Source organism: Periplaneta americana, chromosome 10, assembly GCF_040183065.1.
Source record: "Periplaneta americana isolate PAMFEO1 chromosome 10, P.americana_PAMFEO1_priV1, whole genome shotgun sequence".
NCBI classification, from domain to species: Eukaryota; Metazoa; Arthropoda; class Insecta; order Blattodea; family Blattidae; genus Periplaneta; species Periplaneta americana.
In genome coordinates this window covers 86,253,619-86,280,230 of record NC_091126.1, presented here as the reverse complement: position 1 = coordinate 86,280,230, position 26,612 = coordinate 86,253,619, and the positions used below count along the sequence as shown (strand labels likewise).

Below are 26,612 nucleotides of genomic sequence, written 5' to 3'. Positions count from 1 at the left end.
TTATATTTGTAATAAGTGGCGGCTTAAACATCGTATTAGAATACACAAGCATCAGAAGAAGTATTTTTGGCTGCAAAATAGAATCACGTTTTTTACCACTATATACATCTTGCAGAAACTAGTGAAGCAAAAGAAAATTGTGCCTTCCTTGTGCAACTTTTCTGGAGAAATACAGTTATTCCTTCTATAAATTAAATGACATGCAGCAAATTGTATGTTTCTTTATCCCGAAACGAAATGATACTGTTCACTTATGTTTCAGGAGAAAGGAAAATTATTTCACAGAAATATTTCGTTGGATCTATATTTATTGTCACAATCATTTGACTAAACAAAGATACAACTTTATTCAGTTATTGAATGCAATAATTTGTTATAAATAAATCCTTTAAAATTACAGTTTCCACCTATATCACATTTTTCAAGAATTTGATGTTACATCTTTTTTCTGGAGAGGTCTTCAATTTAGTAATAGTTATTGTCTCATATGTGATACATATAAGTGTGACACAACACTTTCAGTGAACTGCTCTGACATATTAGAAGGCATTTTTGTGTTTTGCGAATGTAAAACAGCTGAAAAATGTTTTCTGCATCTCTGTGTGTAATTGTAGTTGTGTCTCTTGAAAATTCGCTGGACTAGCAATCAGAGGAAGAAATGTTTTACCTTGCGTGAGGTGATTAAGAAACTCGTAGTGTGTGATGTATCCTGTAAAACAATGCTATAGATTTCGCGCATTCTCGACGCACATTTCACATTACACATCTCTCAGTATAGTGTGTAACCAGCCTGAATGTTGTAATAAGCAGGAAAATGTTAGAAGCAGGAATATTATATGGAAGATATTTTAACATTATCCCTTCTGGCAGAAATGATCATGAAAAGCAGGGAAAGTATTATATCGAGGTTTTACTCTATGTATAAAGTGAAGTAAACTTTTTTTTTTATTATTTTTAATATTACTTCAAAAATATTGAGGGTTCCACAATCAAACTTGTTGGTGGAACTCTCGGTATTTTTGGAGTTATACATTAAAAAAAACGAGTTTCTTCTTCACTAGAGATCACAAAACCATATATGGTGTCATAATCAAGTCCAAGGACAATATTTCTTCCTTAAACTGTTATAAATTTGAAAAAATTTTAGTTCTCAATCTGTTTGCTTTTTATGGGAATGAAAGCATGAATTGTTTAAGCTTCTGTTATTGTACATGAATTGTTGAATCTTTTTTGCAGGAATTGTTGTTCTTCATTGTATTGGGAGATATCGGTTTAGAATATCCAGAGTCATATAATTTTACATTTTCTAGACAATAGGTATAGAGATAAAGGAGGAGTCATAATTTTTTCATTGTAGTATTTGTAGAGTTAGCTCGTGCTGCTAAGGCCTGGTTTTATAAATACGGTTAATCTAAAGATTATGTTAAAACTATGTTAAACCTAACTGTGAGTTTAACTCAATGTCCCATATTACAGAGTCTTGGTTAAGTTAAACCGTAGTGGAATACTATTGGTATTACTACTAGAAAAGAAAAGAAGACAATTGCAATTGTTTAATTATATTATTGATTTAAAATAGCCGACGCTCATGGAGAATCTTCATTAAGTAACATCTTTGTTCTACGTTATCAGAGAGAGTAACATAATAAAAACTAAAGAGACGAAAATCGTGTAGTTCAGTATGCTTATCAGACTTAACCTCAAATAATTTCTTAATGCTGGCTACCAACATTATACTCCCAAACACAATGCACACAAACTTGCATGACCATCTGCGACATAACTCCATACAGAATCAACTGAGTATTGAAGTAATAATATTAGTGTGCATATTTTTTTGTGTTGTCTAGAAACAGAATTCAGTGAAACAAAAAAATTATTTTTATGAGTCTAGTAAAATTAGGTAATATTATTAGTGTTTATAAATCAGGTCCCATAGTAAATCTCACCAGGAGACTGTCTGCCACACACAGAGTACAATGCACAAGAGGTTTATGGTAGATTTATGGACACCTTCGAAATCTTCTATCGTTTTCAATATGCCTACTACTAGAGGAAAAACAGTGCAGCGCAACTAGTAAGTGATGCAGAGATTGAACAGAATGATTTAAAAAATAAAAAATAAATCATTCTTTTCAAATAATGCTTAAATTCAAACCCTAAAACATATTTTTACACTTTCTCATTTTTCTGTTTGTTATATCCGAGTTTCAATTTTTCAAAACAAGGTTAGGACTATAAACCTAATTCGTTATATCCGAGTTTCAATTTTTCAAAACAAGGTTAGGACTATAAACCTAATTCATTATATCCGAGTTAATGTCAGGTAAGACAATTCAGCACATGAGCATTTTTTTCCTTTCATGAGCAGCTGTGAGCAGGCAAAGAAGGGGAGGTTACATGATTGAGAAATAATGAGAACATTACCATTGGAAGTATAGTGTTGGCTAGTTTAGAAGCATTGTGTAATCAGTATCTAATAAATATTTTTTCAGTGTAGCTACGATAGTTTTAAATGTAGTTAATATCACAACTATGAAATGAGTGCAGTATGTTCCAAATGTCATCGACACCAATAACTTTTAATTTATTAAACAAGACATCAAATAAAGTTGTAAATATTAGTCTCATTTGTAAACAAATACTGTATGCATGACATAATTTTCACTCAATTATTTACAATAATATTAAAATTAACACTGATTTCTGCTTTCTTTCTCGCCCCTGTGAAGTTGTAATTTTGGAGATGGCATTATATCTTTTTAAGCGAGAGCTGGCACAGGGAACGAATCCAGACTCAAAACGGGGATGCTTGATATTCATCTGTCAGGGCATCAATACTGTGTAGTGTTCGGCGGGGAAGAAAAGGATTAAAGAGAAGTCATAGCTCCCCATGAGAGAGTAGCATTCGCTCTTGGTGCTCAGCCCTGTTTTAAGCTCTCGACTTGTATTTCTACTTTCAATATTCTTAACTTACAGTGTCACACAATAATGTAATGTCTGATTAACATCTTCGAACCTGGGTTCTACTTTAGGTTACATAATCCAATCATTTGTTAAAATGTTATACTTATATCTTAATTCATTAGAACTGTTATTGCAAGCTACATCATTATCTTTCATTGATCAATATGAAATATTTTTAAAAATTAAAAAAATTAAACTTTTTTTACAGCCATATGTTCATGGTTAAAATTATGCTCATATGACTATAATCCATATCTATGCTTAGGCTTACATGTTCAATGGATTATTGATATTCTTATATTGCACACCTTATTATATACAGAAATTGAACTACATAATATGTATGATCGTCTGTATTATACATTTATGTAACACTTGTAAATCTTAATAGTTACTTTGAGACTGACATACTATTAAGATTTACAAGTGTTACACAAATATATAATACAGACGACCATACATACATACATAGTTCAGTTCCTGTATATGATAACAAGGTGTGCAATATAAGAAACATATCAATAATCCATTTAACATGTAAGCATTGATAAGGATTTTTACTTCGGAATATTAGTTAATTAATACAGCAAAGCATATTTATACACACACACACACACACACACACACACACTTTGTATTACGAGTGTTAAAAGTTGTGTAATCTAGATGTATAATCAAGGATTTTTAGTTATATTAGCATAATTTCAACCAAGAATACATAATTATTGTAGAATATGTTAAGTTTCAAAGTGTTTGAAAATAGTTCATATTGATCAAATATTAGAGATAATGATGTAGCTTGCAGCAATAGTTGTAACAAATTAAGACACAGTATGATATTTTTTAACAAATGATTGGATTATATAACCTAAGGTAGAACCCAGGTTCAAAGATGTTAATCAGACACATTACAATTGTCTGACACTGTCAGTTTAATATGAATTCATATTTAGATCGTTATGTGTTTTTGTAGTTTGAAGATGCCAAAGCTGCCGAAAATGTTTACTGCATTAATGTAATGTAAATTTATTTATTTATTTATTTTGGTAGAGTTAAGGTCAAGAGGCCTTCTCTTCCACATGACCAGAAATGAAATACATAATGAAACAATGACAAAAATAGTAAAGTTATACTTAAATATAAAAATCATTTTCATGCACATTAACAAGCTTACATGGGCTATAATGAAATATTAACTAAACATGATGTATAATTTATTTACAATTCATATTCTAATTCTACTTTATGATAGGCCTAAATGACAATTTATATACACACACAGAATACCGGTAACTATAAAAATCGGCTAACACTCACAAATCAATTTCATGTAAAAGCATGTAATTCTTAATTTAAATTCATTAACCTTTCGGCAAACCCTGACATGATGAGGTAAGAAGTTTCATAAGCGATAAACTGACACTGTGAAAGAGGATGAATAGAAAGAGGTACGATGATGAGGAATGCATAATAAGGCCTGATGTTGATTCTGTGACATTGTAAGATATTCAAAGCGAGTTCTCAGATATTTTGGAGTGGAAGTGAATAATATTCTAAACAGAATAGATAAAGAATGTGCTATTCTACATTCCTTTAGGCGGACCCATGAAAGAACTTCAAAAGATGGTGTTATATGGTCAAATTTACGAGTATTTCAGATGAAGTGGACAAGCACATTATAAACATGTTGTAGTCTTTCAACTAAATTAAGAGTTATATTTGTCAAGAGCGAATCGCAGTAATAAAAATTTGGCATCACTAATGATTGAATAATGTTTCTTTTTATGGAATGAGGCAGACAGTTTCGCAAGTGATTTAGAGTGTGGAGCAATGAAAATATTTTCTTACAGGTGTGAGTTACTTGACTATTCCAGTTTAGATCTCTATTTGTGGGGAATGCAAAGAGAGAAGACGAGTCGTCGTATTCACTGAAAGACTGCTTTAATGAAATCAAAAGTTACAACAATCTAAAAAGTCGATGTTGCTACAACAAACAATTGAATAGCCGAAATAGAAAGTTACAGTATAACATGGTTCAATAGGGTGGTCATAGATGGCAGGGGCGTCTTAAATCCTCCACATCCTCCCCATCCTGGTCGATCTCTAGGGGGACGACCAGCTGTACAGGTCTGGCCATCCTCTCTCCATCGGCGGTGTGAAGTATGACAGTTCTTACTGTCCCATCTCGTCCTGTTTGTAGGGTCTCGACAAGAGCCCTTTTCCACATGTGCCTCGGCCGGTTATCTTCTTGGAGAAGAACTATGTCGTTGACTCTCAGAGATGGTGAACTGCCGTGTGGATGCCGAACTTCATGGAAACATCTGAGCTCCAACCAATATTCTTTGGTCCAACACTTCCAGAAGTCATCGGCTAACTTCTGACACATCGTCAGTTCCTTTGTTAGGTCTCTCTTCATCTTTGGTTCTGGTCCTGTGGGTATTGTGGTAAGTCGCTGTCCTGTCAGAAAATGAGCTGGTGTTAGTGCATCGCTATTGTCTACGTCCTGCGAGATGGGCCTGGAATTTATGGTGGCTTCTGTGTTGACTAAGGTAGTATTCAATGCTTCCTCGCTAATCTATGTCTTTCCCAGAACCTTCCGCAAACATCTCTTGGTAGTGCCAACCATTCTCTCCCACCATCCTCCCCACCAAGCCGCCCTAGGTACAATGAACTTCCAGTGGATGTTATGTTTGGCTAAATATTGATGGGTTGAAGATGCTGAGAGATGTCCAGATAGAAACTATTTCCTTGTTGGCAGCATGGAAGGACCTAGCATTGTCAGTATAGATGGTATGAGGTAGGCCTCGTCTTCCAGCAAATCTCTGAAATGCAAGTAGGAATGTGTCAGTAGACATATCAGAACATAGTTCCAAATGCAATGCCCGTGTTGTAGCACAAGTGAAAAGGGCTATGTAGCATTTCTTGTGTGTCCCTCCGACCACCTTTACGTAGAGTGGTCCTGCAAAATCGATTCCTGTGACTTCGAATGGTTTCAGTGGCGTTACTCGGTCTCCTGGGAGTGGGGCTTCTATAGCTTGACCCAAGTGATTATGCGCCATTTTGCTGGGAAGACAGGTGCGTAGTATCTTCTTAACTGCTTGTCGAGTGCGAAGTATCCAAAATTCAGAACGCAGGAGTTTCCTCTTGCTGGCGGGTCCCTCCAGGAGTGTTTCTGTGATGTCACGGTAATCTATGTAGAAGGTGTCAGATGACGTGTCCCACCTTCCTCCCAGAACGTGTGTGTTAGTCTCGATTTTCCTATCCTCGGCCTCCCAAATACATCTTAACTGCTCGGAGTTAGTTGCCCACTTTGCCATAGGTAGGCTAAATATATTCATCAATTGTGTGAGTTCGTAGTACAGGGAGATTACTTGGTTATCATTTTCCCCGCCGGCCACAAAGTCGTCCATGAAAGTACTGTTATCGATGAGACTGGCGGCACTAGGGAATGTGGACTTGTATAGGTAAGCAAGTTCCGTTAGTGCTGCTGAAAGGAGAAACGGACTGCAGGTAAGGCCAAAAGGTAGACGTGTAAAACGGTAGATGGTGACGTCACTTGTCATTTCATATTTTCCTTCGTCATCTTGAGTTACGTTGTACCAGAAAAACCTGGTCAAATCTCTGTCTTTCCGATCCAATTTAATCTGCAGGAACGCTTGTGCTATGTCCCCAGTTATGGCCGTACGGTATGTTTGGAATCTTAGAAGAATCGGAAGAACCTCTGGTAATAAATTTTGTCCCATCTCTAGTGAATCATTGAGTGAGGGACCATCGCCTTCACGAGCATACGCGTTGAAGACAATCCTCCATTTCGTCTTTCCATGTTTCTCTTTCTTTACTAATTGGTGAGGTAAGTAGAACTCGTCATATGGTTGACTTCCTAGTGCAACAAGTTCCACGTGCCCCTTAACAATGTAGTCCATCATCTGAGTATAGTATATTTCTTTTAGATGCGCATTTCCCTGCAGTCTCTTCTCTAAGTTGTGGAACCGTCTGTGCATTATAGTGATTGGTGGGTGGAATAATTCCCTCCTTCCTGGGAAGGGAGACTACCCGCCGTTGGTCCTCGATGAGGTAGGAGTCCTCGAAGGCCTGAAGTATTGCTGAGTCCTTGGAACTGCGTTGTCGATCTTGATTTTCTCTTATCCCCAGGGTCTCCAGATCCCAGAATTTTCTGAGGACATCATCTGGGTAAGAGGGGGCATGTTCTGAGTGGATGTAATTCACAAATATTGAGCCCACGGTGATGCCTGTTCGATTCCCACTTAGTATCCAACCAAACTTGGAGGGGATTAAGTACTACTGTTGGTGAAATACGGATGGGTGAGCTGTCTTTCACCACCTTCCAGTAGTGATCACCTCCAATAAGGATCTCGATTGGGAGGTTCATATAGTCGGTGTGATCCTTGGGATCAGCTAGCTGCAGTTTTCTAGTATGCGCTAGCATTTTTACGTCGTGAGGTACTGCTGGCTGTGGAGAAAAGACATGGGTGCTTTCAAATCCAGTGACACTCGCAGTAGAGTTGGTTCAGATGCTCTTCATCGAAAATCTCACAAGTCTGCGTGGAGTCGATGTAGAAGGTGTCTCAAAGGATGCAATGGCTAAGTCTCGATAGTCGACAACCTCTAGCTTCAGCTCATCCACTATGGATTTGGTGACAAAGCTAGACTGATTCCCGCCGTCCCGTGACCCATACGCGTGCTGTCTGCAGGTATGTGAAATCTGTTGCTTTAGCATTTATCCTATTTACGGACGTGAATTTTGTCGGGTGAGTTGTTGGCTCGGTAGATGGGGGGTTGCTGCATATAGACCTGTGGTGGGACATCTTGCAGTGAGTGCACAATGCTTTGCCCTTTCTGCTGCAGTCTCTGGCAGAGTGACCTCGATTCAGGCAAACAAAACAGCGGTTAGCATTCTTCAGTCTCTTCACTCGCTCACTGGCATCTGGGACTACCTTACAATCTTGAGCCCAGTGACCACGGGACTTGCAGAACACACAAAAGGGGTCAGGTGTCGACCTGCTCTTACGTGATCTGGATCCTGTCTTGGTGTCGACTCGCAGTGTAGCTGTTGTAGGGGTATAGGTAGAAGAGAGGGCGTCACCACTGATCTTCTGAGTAGTCAGGGCAGTGTCCACTTCCTCGCCCAAAAACTCCATTAGTTTGAGAATATCTCCCTCTGATAAGTTTTCTCTCTTCACGTGAATTATCCACCGGCAACAAATGTCGTCCGAGAATGCTCGCAGTATTTTAGGCGCGAGGATCCTTCCATATCCATTGACATCTTCTCCGAGTGCTCGTAGGGCTTGCACCCGCCGCACAGTGGGCCAGAATTCAAATCTAGCTGGAAAATATTGAATTTTTTAATGTTTTAAATAACGTTTTCTCTCTATATAGTCTCGCAGTACTAAAACTGATCTTCATAAATCTGTATGCCATCAATTCATACTGAGCGAAATGCCAACAGGGCTGGCTGCTAAAAGTCGCTAAGTGTTAAGAACCCGAGCGCTGAGCACCAGACGGTTTATGGCGGTAGTGATGTGAGGGTGATCTGTGTGTTGTTGATGTGGAGAAAAGCGTGTTTCTGTGATGAAAGTTTTAACAGAAGGTTCGTACTTCCTATTTCCATTATTCATACTTTAATTGTATACATGAAATATTACCAGGGATGCGTTAAACATAGCTTTAAAATATTGCGGAATTATGTCTTTACTTCATTTTAAATTAGAGATATAAAAATGTTGCACCAGGTGTCACCTTAAAATCTACATCAGATTATAAAGCAATCCTTACAGTTTATTACAAAAGTTCAGATTTGCTTGCGTTTGCTTGCCTTTTTCTTATATTTGCGTTTTTATTTCAGAGGTAGATCCCCATATCCAGTCCACTGTGACTCGGATGGACTTAAACGAGGTGTTGACTACTAAAAAAGGGTCTACTCAAACTCTCACTGATTTTGTAGTGACAAAATTAGAAATACAACATTGTTCCAAGGATATTATACGGTGTGTCGAAAAAGCTGTGCGCACATTTAGAAGTAATTTAGAAAAACGCTTGAAACAGTGATCCAGGAAAAAGGATAGGTTTTTGCGTAAAGATTCAGAATGGTTAGTGAAATCAATAGACCACGGACATTCTCCTCCCTTCCCTCTACTTTTCCCACATGCCTGACCAATTACTTCAGACTCTTTCTTCTCTCCATTAATAAATTATTGTCAATATTTTAGTAAAACCTGAAACTTTTAACAGGGGAATTAAATACACTGTCAATTCACAGGGCTAACGGCTTCAAAGCTGGGTATCTGGTTCAAATAAAGTGCACTGGTACAAAATTTAACATGGAGGCATGAGATAATTACTCTGCTTGCCATTAAAATTTCACTGTAATTCATGTGTCCCCAATTTAAAAAAAGAATATCAAATTTCCCCAAAGAGTTCTACAATAAATAAAAACTCGCCAAATGTCCAAGGATTTAATTCCATCCGTTTCAGGAGTAGGTAGACCTCAAAAATTGTTTGAAGAAAGTGGCATGAAAACAAGAATTAAACATGTAGGGTACGGTCTCTGAAAGATTAGCGTTCTTAAAGTGATTTAGTTCTAGATACTCAATTATCTTTGCGGGGTTCAGGGAAAAGAGATGCAACATACGTTCTGCAACAACTCACCACAAATTACTCCAAAAAGAGCATCAAAGTATATGATAGCCTATAATAAATCTCCAACTTTACCAAGACCATATACACCAGAGAAAGCATTACAATTTTTAATAGATAACGTCACCAAACATAAATACAATGTGCAGTGTTACCTATAGGTTAGCCCAAGAAGCTAGACATTAGAGCATTAGAAAGTACTGTAAAGATTATTCAAGAAAATTTTCTCGAATTCAAACAATGTAGGATATCTTAAATCATCTTCTTGTAACTCCTGATCCTATCATATCAAGTATTTATCCGTTTTAAGAAAATAAGAAGAATTCCTTTCCCGCTGAAGTGCAACAAATGTTGAAGGAACTCCAGACTTATAGTACAAGTGAAGACGTGCGTGTGACAAGAGGGAAGGATGATGAAGCGGACGAAGACCAGCTGCAGCTGGAGGAGGAGGAGGAAGAGAAAGAGGAAGGAAGATAGGACGATGATGCAGACGATGACTCCTCCTATTAGAGAATATTGGAAACTATAAGTTCACGAAAAGAACAAGTGATATAATTAAGTACCTAGTAGGCTCCATGAAAATAGTTATTCAAATTCGCACTCATAGCTCATTACTACGGCTAACATCCCATACTGGGTTATTATTATTCCATAAGCTCTTAGAAATCATTATTTAGTAAAACAGAATCATTTAAAATTATATTCCATACTTATTTAATTTTTTCCCGCTAGATTTGAATTCTGGCCCACTGTGCGCCGGTGACATTCTATGTATGTAGTGTTCAGTGCTTCAGGAGTGGCAATTCGTATGGGTTTTACATCCTCCAGATAATCTAAGTGTGCTTGAATTATCCTGTTCTTGTCGCCGTAGCGCGTCTGTAGTATTTTCTTCGTCTCGTACGTTTCTGCAATCACAGGAATTCCGTCAACAAATTGTTTCGGTTCATCCTCCAAATAGCCATGGAGAAATATGTGTTTTTTTTATTGTAGAGAGGGAGGGGTCCTTATCTATAGATGATTCGAACTGCTCCCAAAATCGTGCCCAGGTCTCAACGTCTCCGGAGAATGATTCGAGCTTGATCGGTGGTAGTCGGACCGAGTGTGTGATCGAAGCTTGTGTTGGTGCAGTTGTGACTGCCTGCTTATCGGAAATACTTGTGTTCGTCATCGAGGTTGATAATCTATCCCCAATCCTTCGCAATGTTTTCTGTATCGCGCGTTTAGCGGAATCCAGGTACTCCTCACACTTCTCCACGTCATCGTACTCGCTGTCTAAAAGGAGATCGTGGATGGCGTCGTCAAGTGTGCCCAATTTACTCAGGGTTTCCTGAAGCTGGTCATGGAAATATTACAGTCCATGAGGATTTACTTGTCTAGTCCCTTTTAGAAAGAGAAAGAATACTCACCATCTCTCTCTACCCTCATTTATGGTGACGGCGGTATGGTCGACACTCCTTCCAGCGACCAGGAGTTAGCAGCGGCGGCACTCTCTTCCTCTTCAAATTCTGACTCCTCTCCGCCAGAAAGTTCCTCGTCCGTGTCATCCAAATTTATTACGAATCGATCGCTAATTTCGTCTACTAGTCCGTCCTTCTCCCAATAAAATTGTTCGACTTTTTCCACGTGTTCACAGGCCTTTCTCCAATTATCTTCCGTCACTTTTGCAAGAGCGCTCTCAAACAACAATTTCACATCTTTACTTTTGAACGAAATATTACGCTTCGCAACGTCATTTTTAACCTGCTCCCATATTAATTCGATCGCGTTTAAATCACAATGGTATGGTGGCTGTCTCACTACAGTATGGGAGTGCATTGTCGCAATTTGGTCGATTTCGTATGTTTTGAAATTATCTTTTTTAGTTTTTACAAGTTCATATAATACAGGTTTCGTGGATCGTAAATCAAATTCAATGTTATTGTTACGAAGCCAGGACTGCATTTCAGATTTCGGTGTTGATGAAATTGGTGCCTTATTGAGTTCTGTTGAATGATAGGGGGCATTGTCCATTACAATGATGCTATTGAGAGGAATGTTTGGTAATAATTGATTAATGAACCAGTTCTTAAATACAGTGCTGTCCATCTCCTCGTGGTAGTCTTTAGTTGATTTAGATTTGAAAGTTAGAAGCGCGTTTGGAATGAAACCTGTCGAACATCCGGCGTGTAAAATAATAAACCGTTGACCTTTTCCTATTGGGGTTTGAAGTGGGAAGTCAATTTCGTGATCATCGCTTTTCCAAACTTTGCTTTTCGTATGGTTCACATTAACCCAAGTTTCGTGTAGATAAACAACGGCGCGTCCAGTGGCGCGTAATTCTTTCATTTTTCTTAAGAATTTAAATCTCTTTAAAATAACATCTGACCTTTCCATTAAAAATTTTCTGCCTTGAGTATTTTTAACATACCTAAATTTCATTTTTTTAAGAATTTCTCTCAAACTCCATATGCTTCCAGTGAATAAGCTTTCCTTAATTAATGCGTCATTTATATCCTTCAAACTAGGCAAAAAATCAGTCCGATACAAAGAATAAATTACTCGTCTTATAGCGGCGGCAGAAAATGAGTCAATTGCAGTTTTCTGAGGGGTCCTGTTTGGGCGTTTCTTTCCTGGAGTTCGCAGAACACTTCCACTTTCTAGTGCCTCCCTTTGTTTTTTTAAAATCCTGCTAACACTACGAGATGATATACCTGTCGCTGCAGCAGTTCTTTCGATAACACTCGACACAGATATTGTTTGCTTTCCGCGTTTCAGTGCCTCATATTCTTCAGTAAAGAATTTGTGTACATTAATAACCATGTTCATACTGTCCGACTTCAAGGCTTTCCCGCGTTTTCCCATATTGCCTACCATGATTATTAAAAACAAGAGCACAACACACATTACAATGTTTAAGATAACAGGGAAACCATGCAATTCCGAAAACATTTTGTTTAAATTGTGAATTATTGTATATTATATTATATTATATTATATTATATTATATTATATTATATTATATTATATTATATTATATTAAATTGACACAACGAGACACACACTTACTTCACTATTCACTAAACACTACTGAATAAATGAACTCGAACAACGCCAAGCCGCCACTGAGAGACCCACTAATTGGATTTGCAAAAGTGTGTTCTAGAAGGGCCAAAGGAGAAGGAGGGAAGGGAATTCCAAGAATTCTACAAAAGAAAACCTTTCCCCCCTTACATCTGTTGACAGTCGATAGACAAGGACCGCAGACAAGGATAGTAGAAATCACGCCAACTTAACCCTCATGCACTGTAAAGATCATCTAGGCTGGTGTCATCAGTAAATGCATCTATTTCCGTAATGAAACACTTAGCATTCTTCCTTTCTCTCGTGTGTTTCTGTTTCAAGTGGTGTAATGTCGCTTCTTTGTCAGAATCAGGCATTACTTTTCCGAAGACTAATATAAATGTATATATAAGCCTGTGTGACCAACTGAGCTCCTTAATCGACTGTGTCTCTGATGGTAGTGTTATATGCTATCGATAAAGACACTACAATCACTTCACAGTAACAAGATACAGTAAGCAGTAATAAATTTGACAGCAATCTTTTCACTGAAGTTACATTCACAACTGAAACTGTTCTGTCGATTCACTAATTTGATCTCTGACTAGTTAACATGTGCATATAATATCACAACAAAACTTATCTTGCAGTAATAGCGTCAGTGAGTGGCCACATCCGCCTCCTAGTCTTGTTACAGCAAGGGTGACTTCTCACTAGCTTCAGCGTGCTGTGCGTCTTCTCTCGGAGTCTTCAAGTGTGAAGTGTACACGATATTGCTTCTAGTGTCAGATGCAAATAGTAATTACGAATATCTCTGTCCCAGGTTTCGGCACCAAAATTGTGTGGGGAATGCAAAGAGAGAAGACGAGTCATATTCACTGAAAGACTGCTTTAATGAAATCAAAAGTTACAACAATCTAAAAAGCCGACATTGCTACAACAAACAATTGAATAGCCGAAATAGAAAATTACAGTATAACATGGTTCATTAGGGTGGTCATAGATGGCAGGGGCGTCTTAAATCCTCCACACTATTAATAATCCAAGAATTTTTACAGTGTCACTATACTCAATAAATGACCCATTTATTGAGTCTTGGTATGGTTCTGTTGTCAATTGTATAATACCAGTAAGACATATTGAATATTGAAATTAGTAATCGACTATCGGAAGTTTCACCATGAATTGTAAGTTAGTAATTTTTCTGTCAGAGAATACAATTACAGTAAAACCTTGGATTACGAGTAACTTGGTTTGCAAGTGTTTTGCAAAATGAGCAAACAATGAGGAAACACTTTTATTTGATAAACGAGCGATGTCTTGCAATAGAAGCAGCACAATTTGTATGTAACTTCCTTTGCTTGCAAACAACTGGGAAGCAGTACAAGGTTTTTGTTCAAATTCACAGACTTGATATGGTTGTAGCCCAGCTGTGATGAATCTGTTTAACGAAAATGCAATGTCACATTTCCTCAAAATTCTCAAAATGAGGTAAAAAGCAGGTGTCATTGGATAGATTCTTAGTCAAATCAAAAGATTCCAGTCAGTCAAGTAGTCAGAAGTGATTCCGTTAGTGAAAGTGAAAATACTTTCTTTAAATGTTCAAGAAGTTTACTGAGCAGTAAACAGGCGAAAGACGCCCAAAAACAAAATACAGTAAAGTAATTTCTGTTGCACTATTGTATTTGATATTTGATATATTTGGTCACAGCACTTCTTTACATGTAATGGTGTACCTCACATTTCTGTATCCGGTGCCACCATTAACACTTACATTAACACATATTTGCAGTACATGTCTACACAACTTCTACCAATTAAACTATGTACTTTTTTTTTTATTATTACTTGTTCAATCTCCCTTTCAGTATTTCTCCTACATTTCGTTTGCTATTCTCTATTTGATCATTAATCGTAATATATCTAAATTTATATATGCCTTTCAAACCCCCTTTTTCCTCTAACTACTATTCACTAAGATTTCAATTTCACTTATTCTCTACAAATTATCATATTGAATTATTTGCCTTTCTTGTTCTTTGACCTTTTCTCCTATCTGTCTCTTATATTCATTTACTGTTCCAATGTTCAAACGTCAGTACTAATTTTATGCTGTCACTTGTTCATTTCTTTTAACCCTTTTTCACTTTTCACTCATTCATATTTGCGCTCACTTTCAACTTTCTCTCTATTCCACTTACACCTAAACCTTTCACAATACTCTCACTTCCTATAAATCTTATATTTCTCTCTACACATCAGCTTATACACTTTCTCGCTCCCCTATACTTCTCTATCATTTACAATTACAATTACCCTTTACTAGCACTTTTTGATCATATCCCCACATTTATTAATCGTATCTATTAACATTGCTATATCCTCAGCTGTCGCAGGTTCTGACCTTTCTTTACTGCTTGTCTCTGCTTTATTTCTATCTCTGTCTTTCTTTCTATTTCCTTCTTCTTCTTCTTCTATTCCTCTTTTATTCCCCCCCACGCTTTCACTTCCACATCCTAGATTTCCACTCACACTCGCACCCTTAATCTTTTCACTACTTTCTTCCCTATCACTTCCTGACTCTTGGTTTCTCTTTTTATCCCCACTCGCCTTTTTTCTAACACCTGTGCTTCTTGTTCTGTTATTGTCAGCATTCCTTCTGGAGTGCGCTAACCTTACTGCCACTATTGTATTGAATTTTACCTAAATTATACTATATTTTATATGAATAGAAGGTTGTAAAATGTATTAATCTGAGTTTGCATTGTTTTATATGGAGAAAGTGACTGATGTGCGCAGGGCTGGGCAGTATTTGAAATACATTTGTAATTTGTAAGGATTTTCGAAAGTGTTTTGTATTTAAATACATAAAATTGATGTATTTTGTATTTCAAATACTAAAAATACTTTTTTCTTCTTTTTGTCCTTCAAATTTTGGATTTGGATTTGAAGAATGAACTTTTGTCTTATTTGCCTACCCATTTCAGATGTGCTAGCCATACACTTAGTTTTCTTGCCACAACTGATTTCCTTAATGCCATAAAGAAATCTCCAACAGCACCAAGGATCAATCACCCAACACTTGCTAAATGTTCAGCATTATGTAATGCGTCTAGGAGACCCAAATCCTCAGAAATTAGATCAGATGTCTTCAAATATGCATTATTCAACTCGATGGAATTCTCTTTGACTCAATCTCTCAAATATTGCAATTCAAACATGATATAAACAGTATATGTGAAAAACTGGGATTGCCAATCTTCAAAGATGTTGAGTTTCAGTGCCTTGAAGAATATTGTGCAGTTCTGAAACCCATTGCCACAGCCATTGATTTAATGCAAAATGAGAAGACGTGGTATAATGGCCAATTTTTGTTCACATTAATTTCCCTCAAAAACAGATTACATATTTCGTTATCTAGTAATCTAAGCCATCTATTCCAAGTAACTCCAATCCTAATAAGTTTGCTTTCATCAAGATTTAAAGCGATGTTTGATCTGACCCCAGAAGCAAATTGAGCTATTTTGGCAGCTTGCTTCAACCCAGCATTTAAGATGAGATGGCTACCTGACACTGCCTCACCAAATGATGAGAAGAGGATACAGAATATGTGTGTGAAATCAGCTGAGCAGTTCTCTGCTACACCTTTGGTCAGTTCAGACGATGAAAACAATTCTTATGCTTTCAACTTAAGTACAACAGACTTTGAAAAGCAAAAAGAAAAGAACTTGTCTACTGTGGAGTATGAGCTCATACAATTCTTCAATGGCAACGGGACAACCCTGTGCACTGCAGAGAATTATCCAACAGTGAAACAAGCTTTTATAAAGTATTATACAAGTTTGTGTTCCTCTGCGCCTGTAGAAAGACTGTTATGTTTTGCAGGATTTATTCATTCACAAGCAAGGGGAATCTTACCTGATAAACTTCTTGAGAAACTGGGTTTTTTGAAAGGGAGCAGTAATTATTCATACGTAGCATAACTTCATTGCTGACTGGGAAAAGGAAGAATGTTCAGTTACAGTGTTTATATAAAACTACGAGGTAAAAATACTTGAAATGTTATTTAATAATATCAATTTTTTGAAGAATTTTGTATTTGTATTTGAAATACTTGGATTTCAGTATTTTGCCCAGCCCTGGATGTGCGAATGTTTTGGTTAAGAACATGTTTTCGAAACGAATTATGCTCATAGTGCAAGGTTTTATTGTACCTTTCTTCTGCTCACAACAAAATACCAACTAAACTACATTGACCAGCAAAAAAAGAAAGTGGATCACTTTGTAAAAACCGAATCATTGTCAATAAACCATCCTATTTAGACAAAGTATTATTAAATTGAGTAGGTTTCATGACTAGGGAAAGATGTATTCAACATTTTTGTAGACGAATATGATGTTAAGAGTTGATAAAATGCCACCCCATGAGCCACTTTCTACACCTCAGTGCCAGCCTGTGTGCTTTATGGTTTTACTACATGGACCAGCAGTAAAAACCTCTTAAAATTTTCAATTATTCAGTGGCCAATAATAATGAATTATCAATGTATAGCACATTTCATGTTATAAGTCGACATTTTTCTTCGTTTTTGTTTTCAAATTGTTAAGTTAAAATGTCTCTTATTCGAGAAGATATTGCAAGAACTGTCATGTTTGTTGAGGGTGGATGAATTATTTTGTTTGTGGTTAATGCCATCGGTGCATCTTCTAGAAGCATCCAAAGTGCCTAATGTGAACTGCGTACATATCACAGACAAACGGAATCAAACCATGACAGATCTACATTCACCAGGGATGACAGGTTTCTGATTCTCCATGTCTTATGATATCTTCACACAACCACAGTCCAGGCCAGAAATCATTCCAAAACAGTGAGGAGGAAGGTCACCATGAATGAGAGGAATGTTAGATAAAGACTCCAGGAAGCCAATTTCACCTCATGAAGACCTACAATTCTCCATAGCTGACCCCAACACCGGGCAGTGTGATTACAGTTCACATGTCAACACACTGGAATTGGACTATGGACTAGTAGTCAGTGATGCGTTCACGTGTGAGTGGCGATTTTGCTTTCAGTCATCTGATGGTACAGAGAGAATATGGAGGAGGTGTCTTGCAACTTTTCCAAAATAACATTGTTTGGAGGTGGCTCTGTCATTGATATCAGTTTTGAAGCTGAAACAGAGCTTGTTTTTGTCGATAAAGACACTCTGAATGCGTACTGATAAATAGTAGAAGTGTTAGCAGACCATGTAATCTTCTTTGCTTCTTTTGCCAGCGAAAATTTCATCCTTATGCATTACCACGTGTATCCCCATGCTGCTTGCTGCATGTCATTGCATCATCGGGATACCGATCCTAGACTGGCCAGCATGCAACTCAGACTTAAATCCTACTGAACAGCTTTCAGATATGCTTGGCCAAAATGTCCGACGTAGCAATTTCGACAGCCTGAACGAAATGAGGGGCAGCATTGCAGGAAAAGTAGAAACTGAACCCTCAGGAAATGTTGCAGGTCCTGGTGGTAATGCACAATATTAGGGCAAGATCTGTGCACAGTGACAGTTTCAGTGGCATAATCATGTGTTACTGTAATCCATTGCCTCAACAACTCCATAAAATGCATTACTTGAAATGTGGCATAAATTACAACATCTTTTAAAGGGACTGGGCCACATTATCAGAATGGACAATAATAATACTCCTACAAGATTACTAGATGCCACGCTAAGTGGTAAAAGAAGAGCAGGAAGACCTAAACTACGATGGTTGGATGATGTTCGGGATGATCTAGTTAAAGCAGGAATTAAGAGATGGAGACGGAGAGCCCTAGATAGGGAAGATTGGGCGGCAATTCTTAAGGAGGTCAAGGCTAAACTAAAAGAGCTGTATGACCACAGATGATGATTTAAAGGGACTGTAGTGCACAGGATACAAGTTTATTCAGTTTTACAATATCTCTTTGTCAGAATGTAGGAAAAATGAAACATGAGCTATAAAGTGATTATAGTTCTTAAAAAAAAAATTAAGTGGTCTCGTCGGCCCCCCCCCCCTTACCCCGTCAGTGTATAAGGAAACTCGAAGTTTTCGCTTTTAATAATTACGAAGAAACAGCTGCTTATTCTTATATTACACCTAAAAGGAAAATAATTTTTGTGTTGTACAATGAGCTTAGCAGCTGTAGCAAATGCACGCGTTGAACCAAAAAAGGAATCTCAGTTATATATTTACTTTTTCTATTTAAACATTAACTAAAATTAAGTGGAACTATGAAAGTATGTTTTCTATATAATAAATTATAATATAGTATAATACATTATAAAGTTATGTATCAAATATACAATATAGGCATACGGTTTTCCTTTTCATAGGAGTTTTGTTTTTCCATTTTCAGTGCTATCAAATCATTACATATTTTAATTGGGGTCAACGTCTCAACTCTCATGATAAAGGAACTCTAGAAACTAGATATTACAGATAATGACGGATTTATTACTTCATCTGTCCAATTTATTTTGAGTACATAATGTAACTAGATGTATTAATTGTATGTCTCTTATATTCCGCTGTGTCGACTGCTAGCTGGTGTGATGTCAGCGCCAACTCTAGGGAAAAAGCAGAAATCTCATGCTCAATTAGGTTTGAAGATCATTGAACTCAGTCCCGCTACATCAAAGGTACCGATGTGAAGTGTTTATACTTGTAATTCCCTATACACTGGGGTCTCCACCAGTGAAAAATAGCATGTACACTGACGTTCAAAGGTATCTAAACTACGATTATATCGATTATATGATTGTGTAAACGAACTTTCCAACCACGGAATAAGTCAGAACCAAAGGTATAAATAAAATGTACAAAGTTTGAAAGAGTTTGTAATACTTATACTTTGAAATTCTTTCGCCAAAAATTTGTAATATAATATAATATAATTTTCTCTAGTTCTCAGAAGGTGGCATCATTATTGAGCTGGTTAAATAGTGTTGGGGAAAAATGATTATGTATATAAAACATAAATTTTATTCATCTCATAATTGACAATATCAGTGGTTTCCAGCTAAACTCAGAGTTGTTTTACAATCAATAGAGTGGGATGAACATTATGTTCTTCACCTCACATAATTAGCAACATTAAATTCAGACGTTCGAGATGGGCATGGCATGTAGCACTTATGGACGAATCCAAAAATGCATATAGAGTGTTAGTTGAGAGGCAGGGAGGAAACAGACCTTTGGGGAGGCCGAGATGTAGATAGAAGGAAAATAACAAAATAGATTTGAGGGAGGTGTGATCTGATTGTAGAGATTATATTAGTCTTACCCAGGATAGGGACTGATGGCAGACATGCGAGGACGACATCCTCACAGCTAGCAACTAAATTTCAACTGTTATGGGATGCATATTCCCTATGTATTGAGCTTCGTGACTGTATGTACTAGAATGTGGTAATAACTAAAGAAGTCACACTTACACCAACAAATTATTGATTAGTAGGTTCAGGTATCTTTGAACGTCACTGTACTATACTACTCATATTGAGCTTCGTGACTGTATGTACTAGAATGTGGTAATAACTAAAGAAGTCACACTTATACCAACAAATTATTGATTAGTAGGTTCAGGTATCTTTGAACGTCACTGTATTATACTACTCAAGCAGTTGGTTGTGGTCAGCCGAGACAGCACTGTAACAGCAATAACATTGAACGCCTGCTGCTGACAGCTCTTCGGCTTTGCTGTAACAGCGGCCGCCATTTGTCGTAGGAAATTTTTGTTTAGCTGCACTTCTGCTGCTCACTCAACGAAGGAACAAGGGTATGATTGTTAACACAATGGACATTTTGGGATCGGTTCAGCTCCTCACAGCTGTTGCCACTCATCAAGATTAATGATTGCGTTCAGCCAGGACAGTGCTAAGGCTGCAAAGTCATTGAATGCCTTGCTTGCTGACAGCGCTTTGGCTTCCCTGTAACAGCGGTCGCCATTTTTCAAAGCAAATGTTTTTTTCCTTACACTTCCACTCCTCACTCAGCATAGTAGCATTCCGAAATGCTGCCTAGTCTTAGATTCCTCTGATTACGGTTCTGGCTGATATGTACTCTATTATCAGACAGTACATCTCACTAGATGAAATGTGCCAGAAGAAGTACAATTATTGTTTGTATGCATCTGAAATTTGAGTACTGTAATATGTAGCTAGTCGGCATTGTATGCAATGGAGGAGGAAAGGAACTGCCCATCCTACCCCATTATACTGAACTAGTTGCCTCATAAGTGGTGCCTTGTTGGCACCACTTGATGTTCAGACCTGTCTTCGGACTAAACAACAACAAACTGCAGACTCACATGGAGGGCTGGTGTTATGTCAAAAATTGAAACCTTCCTGCGCATGTCTATACCGCCATGTTATTAGAAACAGTAGCGTTATATGCATGCCTAGCCCAAACTCTTGATGAACACTTTTAGTGTGTTGATTAACATTAGTCACTCACTGCACACATGCAAAACTGGGCGAAACACGTGTTTAGAGTGTTGTAGCTGTATAGGTCTATGAGTAAATATAAAATGTAAGTAATTATCCCCTCTTATTAGGAACCTTAATATGTTTTATTAATAATAAAATTCATGTTTTCTTACCCTTATTGATTCTCTGAAGTTTCTATATAAAGCTTCACATACTTCTGGCAAAATACCTGAAATATCTTGCTTTGTTATGTGAGTTAAATATATGAGAGTGGTACAGAGTACCATTAGCCAAGAGCCTTAAGATAAGAGCTAATATGTCTTTCACTAATATGGTGTTTCCACCAATTGTATCTTTCTTAACAGTTTCTGAATCAGTTACACTCAGTAAGAATTGAAGATCACCTGGAGACATTCTTAGAAAGTTGTGAAGGCCCGTGTTATATTGAGTTCGGACGATTTTCCAAGACTTCATTCTGCATGCCTTTTCAGAATGTGTCTTTGCCATGCTTTTCGTTTACACATTTCACTGATAACATTAGAGTAACTAAAATTATAAATTCAGTAACAATATTTTCTTCTTTCCCATTCATATTTTAACTTCCTTAACATGCGATTCTGATGTGGATAAAAAGTTAAAGAAAGTCTGTTAAAGTTAATTAATATTGTTATTAATTAAATTTGTTTATCAACATTCATTCATTCATTTCGGTGTTCTACCCAAGGACAGGTTTTTCACTGCAAACCCATCTTTTTCCTATTTTCTGCCTTCCTCTTTTTCTCCTCGTATGATCCATATATCTTATTGTCATCTGTCGTCTGATATCTTCTTCTGCCCCAAACTCTTCTACCATTCACCATTCCTTCCAGTGCATCCTGCAGTAGGTAGTTTCTTCTCATCCAGTGACCCAACCAATTCCTTTTCTACTTCCTGATCAGTTTCAGCATTATTCTCTCTTCACTCTTTCCAATACAGCTTCATTTCTTATTCTGTTTGTCCACCTCACATGTTCCATTCTTCTCCGTATCCACATTTCAAATGCTTCTATTTGGTTCTCTTTACTTCGTCACTGCTCCATACAGTGCCACACTCCATACAAAGTACTTCACTAGTCTCTTCCTTACATCTTTTTCCACACATCCGCAGAAGATGCTCCTTTTTGTATTAAAAACTCCCATGGCCATTACTAATCCTCATTTTGACATTCTGGCAAGAGATCATGTTACTGAAAAAAAAAAAAATTGTTGAAATTCAGGTTGAACTCACACACGAAATTCTTACGGTGATTTTTTGCATAGGGTGATTTAAGAATTTTTTTAATTTTAACGTTATCTGTTGTTTGTCATGCATTAGTTATGTAATTCAATTGTGTTTTGGAAAAGGACATAAGTCATAAAAGTGAATTTTGAGATGTGAAAATTAAACTTGGAAATTTTGAAGCAAATAATTTTGGACAGAAATAAAACACATCAAGTGCTAGTATTATTTTGTTTTTGGTTCCCCCCCCTCACCTACTTGTAGAATTTAACTTGTGAATTCACCTGGGGAACCAAACTCCATTTGCACAACAAATTACTTAACCCCCTTTACCGGAACATCTTCGAACTGATAGTAATTTCTTTACTAAGAAATAACTGACAAATTCAATGTAAATTGGTTATTTTCGCTATTATATTGTTCCAGATTATTTATATGTTGTGATCCAAAGGACCGGCAATCTATAGTCTTAGAAAGATCCCCCCCCCCCCACACATACTCTCTTAGTCTCAGAAAGGAGGCAGTGCTCATGATCAGAGAGGACATGCTGCCTTGTTCACAAGAGGACTAGTTTATGTAATAACACAGTCTACTATATACAGTCGCGAAGCTTGGGGTGTTTTTTTGCAAATCTCATGATAAAGCGCTCCAAGCGGTTAGCAACTAGAAACAATAGACTGTCCATGGTCGACTTTGGACTGTTCGTATTTCTGTCGAGTGCTAGCTCGTTGTGTATTTCACATTGATGCTTGTGAAATGTTCGTTATTGGTTATAATGAAAATGTTAATGGCTAAAATATAATAATTGGAATAATAATATGGGACAAGGAGGAGAAGTTTGTAGTGCTATAAACTGTAGCAACAGTAATAGAAAGAGGCCAGGGTTATCCTTTTTCCGATTTCCGAAAGATTCAGAAAGGGTCCTGTGTTTCCACAAGAATGCTGTGCAGAAACAAAACTGTTAATTTGAAGTTCTTTGTGACTGTTAGAATACATTATATCCTTAAATTTCACAATGAAATGTTTCAGTCTAACCGAAAGGACATTAGATACCGGTTAAAGTTCTGTCACTTAGGCTGCTAAATTTCCAGAGAAATAAAGGTTAGGTCTACTTTTTTTTTTCAGAAGATATATATTTAATTGTAGCTATTAATTTTGTTATTATTTTTATGTGTTATTTTACTAAAGACGTAGAAAAATTACGTTTGTTTTAATGAAATTTATTGATCACGTTTTATTTTCAATTCTGGTGGGATTATTATTGCTTAGGCCTACTTTTTTCTTCAAAGGATATGTTTTTAATTATAGCTGTTAATTTTGTTGTTATTTTTATTTGTTGCTTTACTAGAGACGTAGAAAAAGTCTGTTACAATAAAATTTATTGATCACGTTTTATTTCCAATTCTGGTGTGATTATTATTGCTTAACCTCATCCCACTTTGTTAACTACGTAAGCCTACACTACAATATCGGTACACGTAAGTTACTCCATTAATTCATATTTCCATTATTATTGTTGTAAAGAAATGCAAATTAATATTTATTGGTTTCATAGTTAATTATCGCTATAATCTTGAATGAGTGAAGCTATTATAGTAAATTTCAGTTCTTGCAGTGTAGGCTTTCACGGCCGGAGTCTATAGATGTAGATTCATTTTCCGGGCTGAGAGGCCGTGGTCTATTAGTTGGTTTTATACCAGACGTTTCGTCTGCAACTGCGGCAGACATCTTCAGTGGAGTGGTATCCGAGGTCGCAAGACTCTTCTCGACGTACCTGAGGCAACTGATCCTGTGTCTCGAAAAAAAATCGAAGGAGAATTGGGAGGAAAATTTAAAAGGTACGCAAAACGCGTCCTTGCAAGGGGGTGGGGGCTGTACAAAACTAAATATGTGAGCTCCAAGACTGTTTGCCACTAGTCTCACTCCGGGTTACGCTGCTCCCCTGTCTGGTTGTGCGGGCGTATTTATAGTGCGGCTCGCGGGCCGAGGCCTGTTGTCGCTGCGGTCCGCGCCGCTTTGTTCGCTGCTCCCGTTCTGGGTTCCGTCCTTTTGTTGTAGTGGCTTCTTATCTGTTCTGTTTAGGACCGGGTACCAACACTTGTTTAGCTTTACGCCTTCTTCCTTGCGATTAAAGTTGTTATGTTTATGTATTTCGATCGCTTCTATATGTAGACGGGGGAAGAAGTGCGTCGTCGTGCTCAAGATGTCCGTGTCCTTGAATCTTATGTTGTGATCGCCCTCTTGATAGGCATGTGCTGCCACTGCCGATTTGTCGATCTGTCCTAGGCGGCAATTCCTATTATGTTCTGTCAGTCTCGTCCTGACGCTCCGCTGTGTAGTACCGATGTAGACCTTCCCGCACGAACACGGAATCCTGTAAACTCCGGCGGACAGCAGCTTATCTCGTTTGTCCTTGGATGACCTCAGCATGTTCCGGATTTGCTTGGTCGGCAGGAAGATCGTTTCCACTTCATGACGCTTCAGCACCCTGCTGATACGGTCCGTCACATTCCTTAAGTAGGGTAGGATGATTCGACTCATTACCCATCTCCCCGGAGTCGCCTCGAGAAGAAAGTTCCATGATGAACTAGAGTTGCCAACCATAGACGAGTTCATTGCTCGACTGGCTAGGAACCTGTATGCGGAAGCTCGTGCTAACCCCAACCCGCTCATATCTGGCCTCGGCCAGTATGATCCTAGGTTACGGCGTAGACACCAGACAGGTCCATTAGCTATACTATTGAGACAGGAGGACAGGGAGGCTGGCGTTACTCCCAGGTTTTGGTAGCCACGACTCAACTCCATGAGACTCCTTGGATAGTGCAACCGCTGTAAAATGACCTTGTCTTAACTGGGCTAAACAAAATCCCTCCATAACATTATCTACTTTTGTTGATCGATGGAAATCTAATAGAGCCAATTGGCTAGTATATATCCATCGATTCATAGAGTCATTCAACCTAAGAGCCAACTGGCTAGTCTCTGATATTGAGACAACTCATCCTGCCTAAGGTTTTTCCGTGGTTTTCCTAAGGCGCTAAGACAAATGTCGGGATGAGCCCTAAAAGAAATGGGCCACGGACCTGCACTCATATCCCCATGAATCTCCCTAATTAACAATTACATCTCTCCCCCCTCTTCGCAATTGAGCCATCATATAGCCAAATGGCTGGTCTCGAAATTGAGACAAATCAACAAGGCTCATGACCTCCTACATAATAGCCAAATTGGCTAGTCTCTTATATGAGACAACTCATCCTGCCTAAGGTATTCCGTGGTTTTCCTCAGGCGTAAGACAAATGTCGGGATGAGCCCTATAAGAAATGGGCCACGGACCTATATGCCCTTCCCCATATATATTCCACCTTTATTATAAATTATGTATGCCCTAGTTCAGATAATATTAATAGTCTATTAAACATACGAGGTCACTCAATAAGTCGCAAATTGAAAGGACAGGGACCTCTCAAATTGCAGCTTAGATTTCACGGCGCTTCTTCTGACGGCCTTCACCTGCTTTGCCATCGAACAACAGATGACGGCGTCTTGCCATCCTAACGGCAAACACCAGCCAACTCCTCGCCCCGTTCCGTGATCAATTGATCAATCTCAGTCCCCCTCGCGTATGTGGTACCTAAGAGGTTACGTCCAATTTCGGCTTCCCCTTCAAAATTTTCTAGAGCTCCTTCAGGGGAGCAGCGTAACCCGGAGTGAGACTAGTGGCCAACAGGCTTGGAGCTCACATATTTAGTTTTGTACAGCCCCCAACCCCTTGCAAGGACGCGTTTTGCGTACCTTTTAAATTTTCCTCCCAATTCTCCTTCGATTTTTCGATAGACACAGGATCAGTTGCCTCAGGTACGTCGAGAAGAGTCTTGCGACCTCGGATACCACTCCACTGAAGATGTCTGCCGCAGTTGCAGACGAAACGTCTGGTATAAAACCAACTAATAGATCACGGCCTCTCAGCCCGGAAAATGAATCTACATCTATAAATTTCAGTTCGTTTTGCACAAACAAAAATTATATTAATTTATTTCTTGCAGGTATCTTCGAGTTTATGTTGGAATTTAATATACTTCATTAAAATAATAAATTAACTTTATGCATTTAATATTTCAATAATGGAAGGAAGGTGTTAATTTTTCCAAAAGAACACGACAACGAAAGTGTAACATATTTTGTCGGCTGCTAGGAGAGAGATCTGCGATGAGGCGATAGTAGCGATCC

At 37.9% G+C, this 26,612-nt stretch overlaps 1 long non-coding RNA gene across 1 annotated transcript in view; it reads left to right on the top strand.

Annotated features, from left to right (window-relative positions):
* The window catches only part of LOC138707858 (uncharacterized), a 33,362-nt gene extending 10,755 nt beyond the window's left edge, over window positions 1–22,607 (top strand). Inside the window, exon 2 of the long non-coding RNA XR_011334397.1 lies at window positions 13,484–22,607. This is a non-coding gene — a long non-coding RNA (uncharacterized lncRNA). The remainder of the gene's footprint in view (window positions 1–13,483) is intronic.
* Window positions 22,608–26,612: the final 4,005 nt, after the last annotated feature.